Source organism: Cornus florida, unplaced genomic scaffold (genome assembly GCF_030987335.1).
Source record: "Cornus florida cultivar Cherokee Brave unplaced genomic scaffold, ASM3098733v1 CherokeeBrave_3.0.0_Hap2_Chr04, whole genome shotgun sequence".
NCBI classification, from domain to species: Eukaryota; Viridiplantae; Streptophyta; class Magnoliopsida; order Cornales; family Cornaceae; genus Cornus; species Cornus florida.
In genome coordinates, this window is record NW_026775574.1 from 53,794,576 (window position 1) to 53,804,770 (window position 10,195).

The window sequence follows — 10,195 nt, forward strand, 5'->3', positions numbered from 1 at the left end:
GTTGTTACAGTATGTGAATCCCTATGTGTATATGCATATGCTCCAAAAAGTGGCTCATATTCCTTATATAGGTAGGTCAAAAATCACCCAAAATGAGCTAGGCTCGTACAACAAATATTCCTCAATGATTGGATATAAGACAACTTTTAGTGAGCTGGAATTTGGACTTTCTCGGGATTTGGAAAGTTCGATCGATCGAACTTGAGGTTAGATCGATCGAATATGGCTGAGATCTATCGAACTGAAGTTGGATCTATCCTAAATGGCGGCGCCTTTCTGATAAAAACAAATCTGAGATATTTTGAAGATATTTTTGGGAAAAGGACAAAAGTGGTTGGTAGGGTGGTACAGCTGGATAAAATCTGACATCTGGATAAGGACAAGAAGGTTCGATCGATCGAAGAATGATGTTGGATCGATCAAACTTTTGGGATCTCTAACAATGACATCATGGCTTGGATCTATCTTGAAGTGCTGAGATCGATGGGAGTTTGATCGATCGAAGACTGATGTTGGATCGATCGAAGATACTGAAATTCCACCTTTGTGCTTCCTTTTGCTTTACTTTGCTCCTCTCTGATTCATCCCAAAATTGCTTCATTTCTGCTCTTATTTGGCTGAGTTAGCTTATTTAGGGGATAAGTACCTGAAAATGGAAATAACACGAAATCAATCTAAGGCGGGAAAATAAGATAGATAAAGGTCCTAGAATACCTAAGCTTAAGGGGTTTAAATGCGCACTTTTCAGCGCTCATCATTTAACTCAAATTTTCTATAGACTAATCCAAAGTTCATGATCCACCTAACCACCTAGGGGTGATAAAATTCCAAATGCACTTTGAGTGTGTTCAGTTGCATAGAATTGGAGTTTTGAAATTAGAATTATTAGAATTTGACAAAATTTTGGTTCAATTTTCTTAGTTGTTTTTCTTAAATTTTACAAATTCTCATTCTAAGTTTCCAATTCCATACAACCGAACATAATTTTTTGTTAAAAGAATAAAAATTATGAACTATGTGTATTAAAAATTCATGAATCAGGATATATTAATCCAAATAAAACAAAACCAGCATTGAAAGAAAGTTTAAGGCATCTAGAAAATTTTCAGATAGAAAAAAATATTGCGTTTAATAATGTTTTCGATTTCTATTTTCACTTTCTTAAGAAAATAAAAATATGATTTTACTTTTCTAAGTGAAAATAGAAAGCAGAATCGACGCTTATTACTACTAAGCGTCAAAATAAAACATATCCATAAAATCATATTTGGCCCATTACTACTAACCATATCCATAAAATAAAATAAAATAAAACAAAATAAATATTTAATTATTTAATTTACAATTATTTACAAAAAAAACAACCACATCAATTAAATCAACCAATTCAAATAAAACATTTAAGCACATAATTTCAACTAATCATTTAATTTAAATAAAACATTTAATTAACAAACTCAATTAAACACGTAATCAAATAGCCAAATAATCAAGTAAATAAAAATGCAATTAAAAAATTTAAAATAATACCGAGACTATCTTTTAAAAATGAGGGGTATTACATACTAGTACGATAAAGTACTTGTTACGGTACAGATGGTTGTGTAAGTTATGACTTGAGTAGGCGAGGAGTTCGGTTGCTCCAAGGTTTTTGGGGTGTTGGTTCTTATAGAATGAAGGGCATGGATTTCTAGCTCGTGGATTAAGCTATTTGGTGCGCGGTTATCTTGGTCCTATCATTGTTTTCATAGTGTAGTGATTGAGGCACGACTTTTGAACGATTGCATATGGCGCAGTACAGTGTCCAAGGAGAGACATACGAGTTTCATGTGTTAGTGCATGGGTTTTGAGATCGGCAAGGTTAGGTGTATGGAGTGAGGGTTTTATGTGAGAAAGGTATAACCTTTGGAGGTTAGTGGTTGTGACTTAGGTCACGGTTTGGTATGAAGGTTCCTTTCGAACCGGTTTATGAGAGGTGCGATAGGGATTGGCAGAGTTTCGAGCTTGGTTTAGGGATTATGGATGTACGTTTCGGGTGCACTAATGTGTGTTCATTATGATTGTTAAGGGGATTTGTTGGACCTTATAAGTTTAGGGTGGTGTAGGCATTGACCGGAGTCATGCCAGTGCTGGGTGACTGACTGCTAGACGTGGTTCATTTCGTGGTTTTGTAAGAGTTTGTTTTAGGGACTGGCTAGTCGAAGGTGATTCCCATTTCGGATAACGACAGGAGTGTGTTGTGGGTAATTGACTCTCAGTGAGTTAATTGCATGGCTCGGTTGATGAGTGGGGCAATAGGTTGGTGCAGTTGTCGAGAGGGTCTCGAGGTGGTGTATAGTAATTATTTTTAGCTGTGTAATGCAAGATTGCACGATAAGGCAGATAGTATGGGGTCATTGAAGTGCTTGGTTGGTTGCGGATGAAGTGATAGATCGTAGGTACTGTATACCAAATGGATTGTGTTTTAGAAATTGAAAGATGTGGATTAGAGTTATATTTCAAGTTATGTCTAGATTATCAGGAAGTGGTACTTGTTGTTTGAGGATTCAAATAGATAGACAATTGTTTGGGAAAAGTGATCTCGTAAGTTTAGCTAGTAGCCCCATTTGACTTTTGTCGAGGTCAAAAGTAATGAGGAGTGGTGAAGAGGAGAGGTAGTGGTGTTTAACTTAGGGCGTGAAGTTTTCTTGTTTAGGCACGTAGATTGTCTTAGGAAAAGTGGTTCGAGTAACCGATTAAGCGCTAGTGACTGATTGTGTTGTAAGTAGTTTTGGGGAGACGGTTGGGTGTTGAGCATTCTGGATTTTATGCTTATTTTTCCTTTTCAGATTTATCGGCATGGTATTGTTGTATAAAGATTCTTTTCTAGTGGTAAGTAGTGGTTGTTGTGGGGAGTATCGAGAGTGAGACATACTTTCTTGTTGTGATAGTGTTATCCTAGGGATGCTTGAAAGGGATCGTTTGGCGGTAGTTTGTTGAGTCGATGGGACGTGAGTAGGGGTGGCAATATTTGACACGACACGCTAACATGACACGAACACGACACGAGATAAGTGGGTTAGGGTTTGGGCTAATCGTGTTCGTGTCATAATCGTGTCGACACGATTAACTCGATTAACTAAACGTGTCGTGTTCGTGTCTGACCCTATAAACACGATTATGACACGATTAACCCGATTAACTAAACGTGTCAATAATCGTGTCGTGTTCGTGTAAAAAATGACCCATTTAGCAAAAATATGTCGTATTCGTGTCAAAAATGACTTAAACGTGTCTTTTCGTGTTGTATCAAGTCTTGACCCATTTATTAAACAGATTATGCATGTCGTGTCGTGTTACACATATAATAATTGTGTCGTATTCGTGTCAAGGATCTTAGACACGATTAATAATCGTGTCGTGTTCGTGTCACCCCTAATCGTGTCCGTGTCATAATCGTGTCGACACGAACACGACACGCCAACACTAATTGTCACCCCTAGACGTGAGTCCGAGTTGTCATTCGAGAATGATGGTAGTAGATGCGCTATGGTGTGATGTTTAGTATTAATGACTAAAACGGTTTAAAGTGTGATCCGAATGTGGTTTAGAGAGTATGAGTTGTTTATTGTATATTATCAGGTAGGTGATAGGGTTATGCATCAGTCGAGGCGATTGTGGACTATTGACCTTAAGGATTTCATCCAAGGACAATCTAGTTGTTTTGATGATAACAAACCATTAATGGTGTTTAAGGACTAATGTTTACATTGAGTGTTATATAGACTATTCACATTCAAAGAGTGACCTCAATGAAGCTATAAAGATCATTCCAAGTATTCCATTATTCAAGATCACATCAATGAAAGAAATGGATACATAGAAGAGTTAAAGTTGTAAGGAACAAAATGCAAAGTCCATCCAAATATAGCTTGGACTACAATAAGCAAGAAAACAACTCAAAAGAAGGAAAAAAACAATACTACCTAAAAGCCTACACGACCATGGATAAAGCATAAAGAAATGGGTAGATAGGTTGGTGAGTGTTTAGGATTTAATGTCAAAGTATTTATAAATTTATTTGAAGCTCGTCTCTATAGGACCATGCATATCATTACATCATTCATAAGTTCTTATGACCATTAACAATAGACTATGAATTTCATTACATATATTTGACATATGAAGTCTTTGCTAAGAATGAGTTAGTTCAAGCTTGCATAAGCTAATATTAAGAGAACTTATTAGACATTAAAGAGAGCTTTTGCCCTCACATATTCTCTTCATCTCTCTCATTCATTTATATATTATATTTAAGAGATTCAACTAAGGATTCAAAGGGCTTTTGCTCTTGTTTAAATCTTCATAGAGTTTTTGCTCTATTATACACTTGAGAGATTCTATTGAATTCATAAGAGCTTATATTCTTCACATATTTCATCTTCTTTCATTCATTTCATTCATAGAGTATTGAGCTTGATTTATATTCATATATACTCTAGTTATGAGCTTTGATTTGCATATTAATCTTTGAGAGATATATTTGTATGTAACAAATTTGATATTCATTTGTAATGGCTGGTGTGGCTCAAGGAAAAAGAGGCAAGCTAGCTTCAATTTGTAAAGGTTGGTGTGACCCAAAGGAAGACTAAGAGAGGTTGTCTCTTAGCAAGGTGAAGCAAAGAGTTGTTTCATGTAAATGTTTGCTCTCCACCCGTAAGGAGAAGCCATAGTGGATTGTGAAGTCTCAAGAGGGGTCTTGAGCCGAGGAGTAGGAGTTTCCGAACCTCACTAAAATCACGGAGTTATTATTTGCAATTTCTTTTCCCTTATCTCTTTTACAATTATGCTATAAATTGCTTGCTTTTATATTTTGATCTTATATCTTAATTATTGCATAATTGCTTAAATTATTGAATAGAAATTGTAATTCTATAAATTGTGAAAATTAGCCATTAACTCTATTCACCCCCCTCTAGAGTCAATTCTTAGGTAACACGGACGGCTTAGTCGTTAGAGCCAGTGAGGATGATGTTGCCAAATAAATACCTTTTTCTTTTGATGAGTAGTGGATTGCTGTGACTGAGGTCACGAGTCTTGTGCACGGTGTTCGAGGGAGTGTCGCTTAGAAAGGTAGAGATGAATTGGGTGATCAAATGGCATTGTATAACATAGAGGTTGTCATTGGGAGTGACTGATTCCAGATGGAATGGGATGTGGTGTCCGAAGGGCTGTGATTGTTTCTAATGTTAGTATGCTGTGAATGTTGATGCTCTTGTCTAATGGTCGTATTGTGGGATATACCTTAGTACTCGGTGAATGAGTAGTATAGATTTGACTTATTTTGGTTAGCATGGGTATCGCTAGCGTATGCGAGGTTCCAGTGTTAATAGTGTATGACAATTCGTTAGTGGCGAGGTCGCTTAGATTTAAATTCGTGGTTCCGTACGGGTATCCAATTGGTTCTTCTCCTTGTGTGTAAGGAGTTTAGTTCATCAGGTGAAAAAGGGTGTCCACGGTTGGACGATTGGTAAGCAGAGTGTGACAGGGTGTCAGGTGCATTCAGGTACGAGTCGTCAGTCTCTTGTGAGTGCAGGGTTTGTTATTCCTTTTTTGTTTTGGTCCTGACAAGGACGTCGTTTGTCATAAGTCTTGTTCTCCATTAGGAGTTGTGCGTGTCCACGGATAGACAGACCTGTGTGTGGCTTGTTACGCTGTTAGATTTTACCAGTAAAGTTTTGGTTGAATTGGTTAACTCACTGCCACGGACGGAGATGAAGTCTTTGGTTTTAGTAATGCTTGTTCTGAAAATGGTTTTGACTGGTGGTGTGTAAGGTATGAATTGCTAAATAAGGATTATGTGTTTCCGGTGTCTGGTGCTAGCGGTGATGGCTAGGGGATGCGTCGTGAACTAGGAGTTCGAGGATGATTAGGTGATGTGATGTGAGTCATGTACTTGGGTGTTTTTATAGACGTTTAATTCGAGTAGTGTTTTGAGGACTAGTGTCGGTATTGTCCCAGGATTATATGATTTGAAATGTGAATGTATGATTCATTTGAGGAGTAATTGTAGTAATTGACTCTATTTTCGAGATTTCAGGCATGAGATAGCCTTATGAAGTATTTTAATGAGACAAGAATTGGATTGAATGATATCATGGAGTTAATCTCTAGTACAGCTTGTTAGGAGTAGACTGGAAAGCTTTTACGTTAGTTGATGATTGTGGTATTTGATGTCGTGTTGCTTTTGGCTTATTACGAGTTGTATGATTAAGGTATGATTTGGATTCTTAGAGCTGGTATGTGATTGTATAGCTGTTGAGGTTATGTAGAGAGATGGATTGATTAGTGAGTGGATCTCATGGTTGTTTTGTGGACTATGTAGGATTGTGTTTGAAGTTTGGACCTTAGGACAGGAACGACGTCTGTGTTGAGACTGGATTGATGATGAAAATGGCCTGGCCAACCATTTCTCCTGAATCAGCCCCTCTTTAGCACGATGTCGGGTCAAAGGTCAATGGTTGTTTCGATTTGTCAGGGACAGTGAGAGCATGGTATTGTGCGTTGTGTCGGTGAGACTCTGTGGATTCAAATGATTTGTCTCGAGTTACAAGGTGTGTTAGGTAAGACCAAGTGTCCGATAAAGGGTTATGGTATGACTATTGATTATTGAAGATTTTGTTTTAAGGATTTGTGTCATGAGTACAGGTTAGTATGCTTTACGAATTTGGTGACTCATGTTTATGTAGTTGTTGGGAGATTCATTGTTTAGTCATCTTAAGGTTATTAAGTATAATGATTGTCGAATGGTGCAGTTGGTAGTCGCTTATACCGATATGTAATGTTGTAGCTGCGTATTGAGCAGCACGAGTAAGGTTATCGGGAATCTGTGTACTTAGAATGGGACTTAGTGATTAACGGATAGGATTCCTTGTATGGGTTTTTGTGTATCCTTTAGAGGATGAGTCGATATTAGATGTTGTCATGTTCAGTGGTCTTGTGATCGTTCTTCTTTCAGGCTCCGAAGCCTTGTGTAGTATTGTAGAGTGGATGAATGTCCGTTTTGAGTCAGGTATAGTGTAAAGCTTACCAGCGAATTTTATGTTATAATGTTATGAGTGATGAGTACTCTCGTAGGGTGGTGAGCATTGTGGTTTAGTGGCAGTGGTGTGTGATGGCCTATTGACCTCCAGTGTCAAAGGTAATAAGGTTGATGAACTCTTAGCCTTTGTGAGGTGTTCTCGGGGAGGTGTGTGACTGTGCACCTCTTTCTTTAAGGACGGTAGATTTCGAGGACGAAATCTTTTTAAGAAAGGCAGATTGTAATATTCTCAATTTTCCTATTTTTCATTTTCGGAGATTTTTTAGATTTTTTTTTGCCTCGTTCTGCGTGTCAGACACCGTGTGTTGTGCCAGGTGAGTCCCGAGAGTTGGTTGAGGTATTTCTTTGTGTTCAGGACTCTTAGAATTGCATTGTTGGCTATTTTGGCATTTTTCAATTTTTCAGGCTGGAAGGTCCCAGGCGGGACCCGCAACTGGTATTGTTGCGTACGGGAATTATTTTTTCAGGGCCATTACTCTTCAGACATTATTATTTGATGTATGTTTACGTGACTATGTGTTTAGACATGTGTTGCGCCGTGTTTGATGTACGTGCATGTGTATATGTTTATATAAAGGATGAAAAAGAGATATTTTATTTGAATAGACCCCACGTGTTATAAGCTTAATACATATATATCACACATTCATCAATTTTGGGCCAGAATCACTTATCTCCCTTATGCAACATTCTCTTCTCTCCTCATTTTCTTTTTATTTTTCTTTTCCTTTGTGCTTCATTATTTCTCTTTCATATTTCGGCTAATCGGTCCGGTTCCGGCCTTGGTTCCTTGACAGGAAGTGTTCCTCTCATTGTCCTCTATCACATTGTCAAAGTATTTAATTTTTGGAGGAGCGAGGGTTATATTATAAAATTTTGAAGATTTTAGATTTAAGACTTTGAAGGGGGTTTTGGGCCACTTCAAGTCGGATTCTAGAGCTGCGCATTTGGAGCAGTTTACTTTTCTCGTCGTCGGCTACGTTTCCACTGAACAGTTTTTTATTCCGTCGCCGTTGACGGGCATTGACTGTCATTGACCAGCATTGACCGCGTTGACCGACGTTGACTTTTCCGGTTGGGGATGCATTTTGGATGCTTTTTGAGGTATGGATATCTAAACCATTATGTTTTGACTTTAGTTGAGTATGTTTACTTGATTTCTTGATAACCATACTTAAAATGATAAATTTGGGGATTTTACTGTTGATTATGTGTTTACATGTTTATGTGGCAAAACATGTTCTAGATGATATAAATTGTGTGTGTGTATATATATGTGTGTGTGTGTGTGTGTGTGTTTGTGTGTGCTTGGTTGCAAAGTTGTTTAAAGAGCATGCCTTATGTTAGATTGTTTTCTTGGGTTTATATATATATACATGATGACAATGATAAGTATATCTGGCTAAATTGATAAAGTTGCAAGCACGTGTATGTCAATTTCATTTATGGCATGAACATGGTTTGGGAAAAGTGGGGTTGAAATGATTTTTTGTAAAGAAATGTGTTTGAAAAGGATTGTGAGAAAATGTTTTGTAAATGGAACCGGGTTTCGCGAGCCCGAGGCTAACTCGACCTAGAGGGAGCGCATGCCGGATTTGGAAATGAAAAAGTTGATATTAGGCCCGAAATGGTTGTCGGATTTGAAACCAGGGATAACTATCAATTTCGCCTTGTTAAAGTCGGTTAGCAATTTTCGGTGTGTATTGTGTTGGGTAGGGACTGTGGTCAGGAAGACATTACATTTCATGGCATATTGGCATATGTGATTATGATTGGTTATGTGATGATAGTTTTCTTTTGAATTGAATGATGTAGATCATGATTTTGATAATTCCCCGTGTATGATCCCGATTTTTTCTTCTCGTTCTTTGGTTGTTGGCTCAAGGGAGTCTAAAACTAGTGTTTTAGGAATTGCCTTTTGAGCTGTTGAGCTTACCCCTTATTTTTAATATTTTTAGGAAACTGGAGGAGAAAGGGATTCACATTAACGGACCGAGACGACTCTAGGATTCTTTATAGTGTATAACGTTGTATTTACGACCATGGCGACCTCATTTATGTATTTAAATTCATTGAAAATTATGTAAAGAAAAATTTTACAATTTGATTAGTAATGATGTATTGACATTGGATATGATGATATTGTCTTAGATGACCTCGGGTTAGGGTAAGGACTTGGTTAGTGATTCGGACTTTCAGGTTCGAGTCGTTACAGAAAATGTTGGGACAGTAGATCTGTTCTAGCCGGTGAGGATACTTTGGGACATACGTTAGGAAAATGTTAGGATACACGTTAGGAGAAAGTTGAGATGTACGTTAAGAAAATTTTGGGATACACATTAGGAGAAAGTTGGGATGTACGTTAGAAAAATGTTGTGATACAAGGCCAACGTTCCAACATTTTCCTAACATGTATCCCAAATAAGAGAAATAGATGAATAATGAGATGCTGATTAGGAGAAAGTTGGAATGTACGTTAGGAAAATGTTGTGATGCAAGGCTAACGTCCCAATATTTTCCTAACATGTATCCCAAACAAATAAAAGAGATGAATAGTGAGATGTTGATAAAGAGAAAATTGGGATGTACGTTTGGAAAATGTTATGAAGCAAGCTAACGTCCCAGCACTTTACTAACATGCATCCTAAACAAGAGAAGGAAATGAATAGTGGATTTTGGTATAAACTGATATATGTATTGATATATGTATTTGTATATTAAGTAACTTAATGCGGTGAATTTTTTCTGACTTGTTTGGGCAACGATGTGGCTCAACAAGAGCCAAGCAATATTCACCGGCTCGGACAGGAGGACTGTAGCGCTGGAGAGGATTTTGATCTGCAAAGACTGCCTCAAAAGGATTATATATATCACTTTTTTCAATTTATAGTTACAAAATTTTACTTCTATTTAGCAATTACTACTATATAAATAGAAGATTCAATGATTTAGAACATTTTTTTTTTTTTGTAAAAAAGGCCGGACTTGAAGGATATTTACATGACTTATCTGTGTTTTAATGAGAAAAGTATGACCTAATAGTAATTTTCCCTATGTTCTTTCTACTCACATAAGAAAACATTTACTTTCATTACTAAAGTAATTCTAAATAAA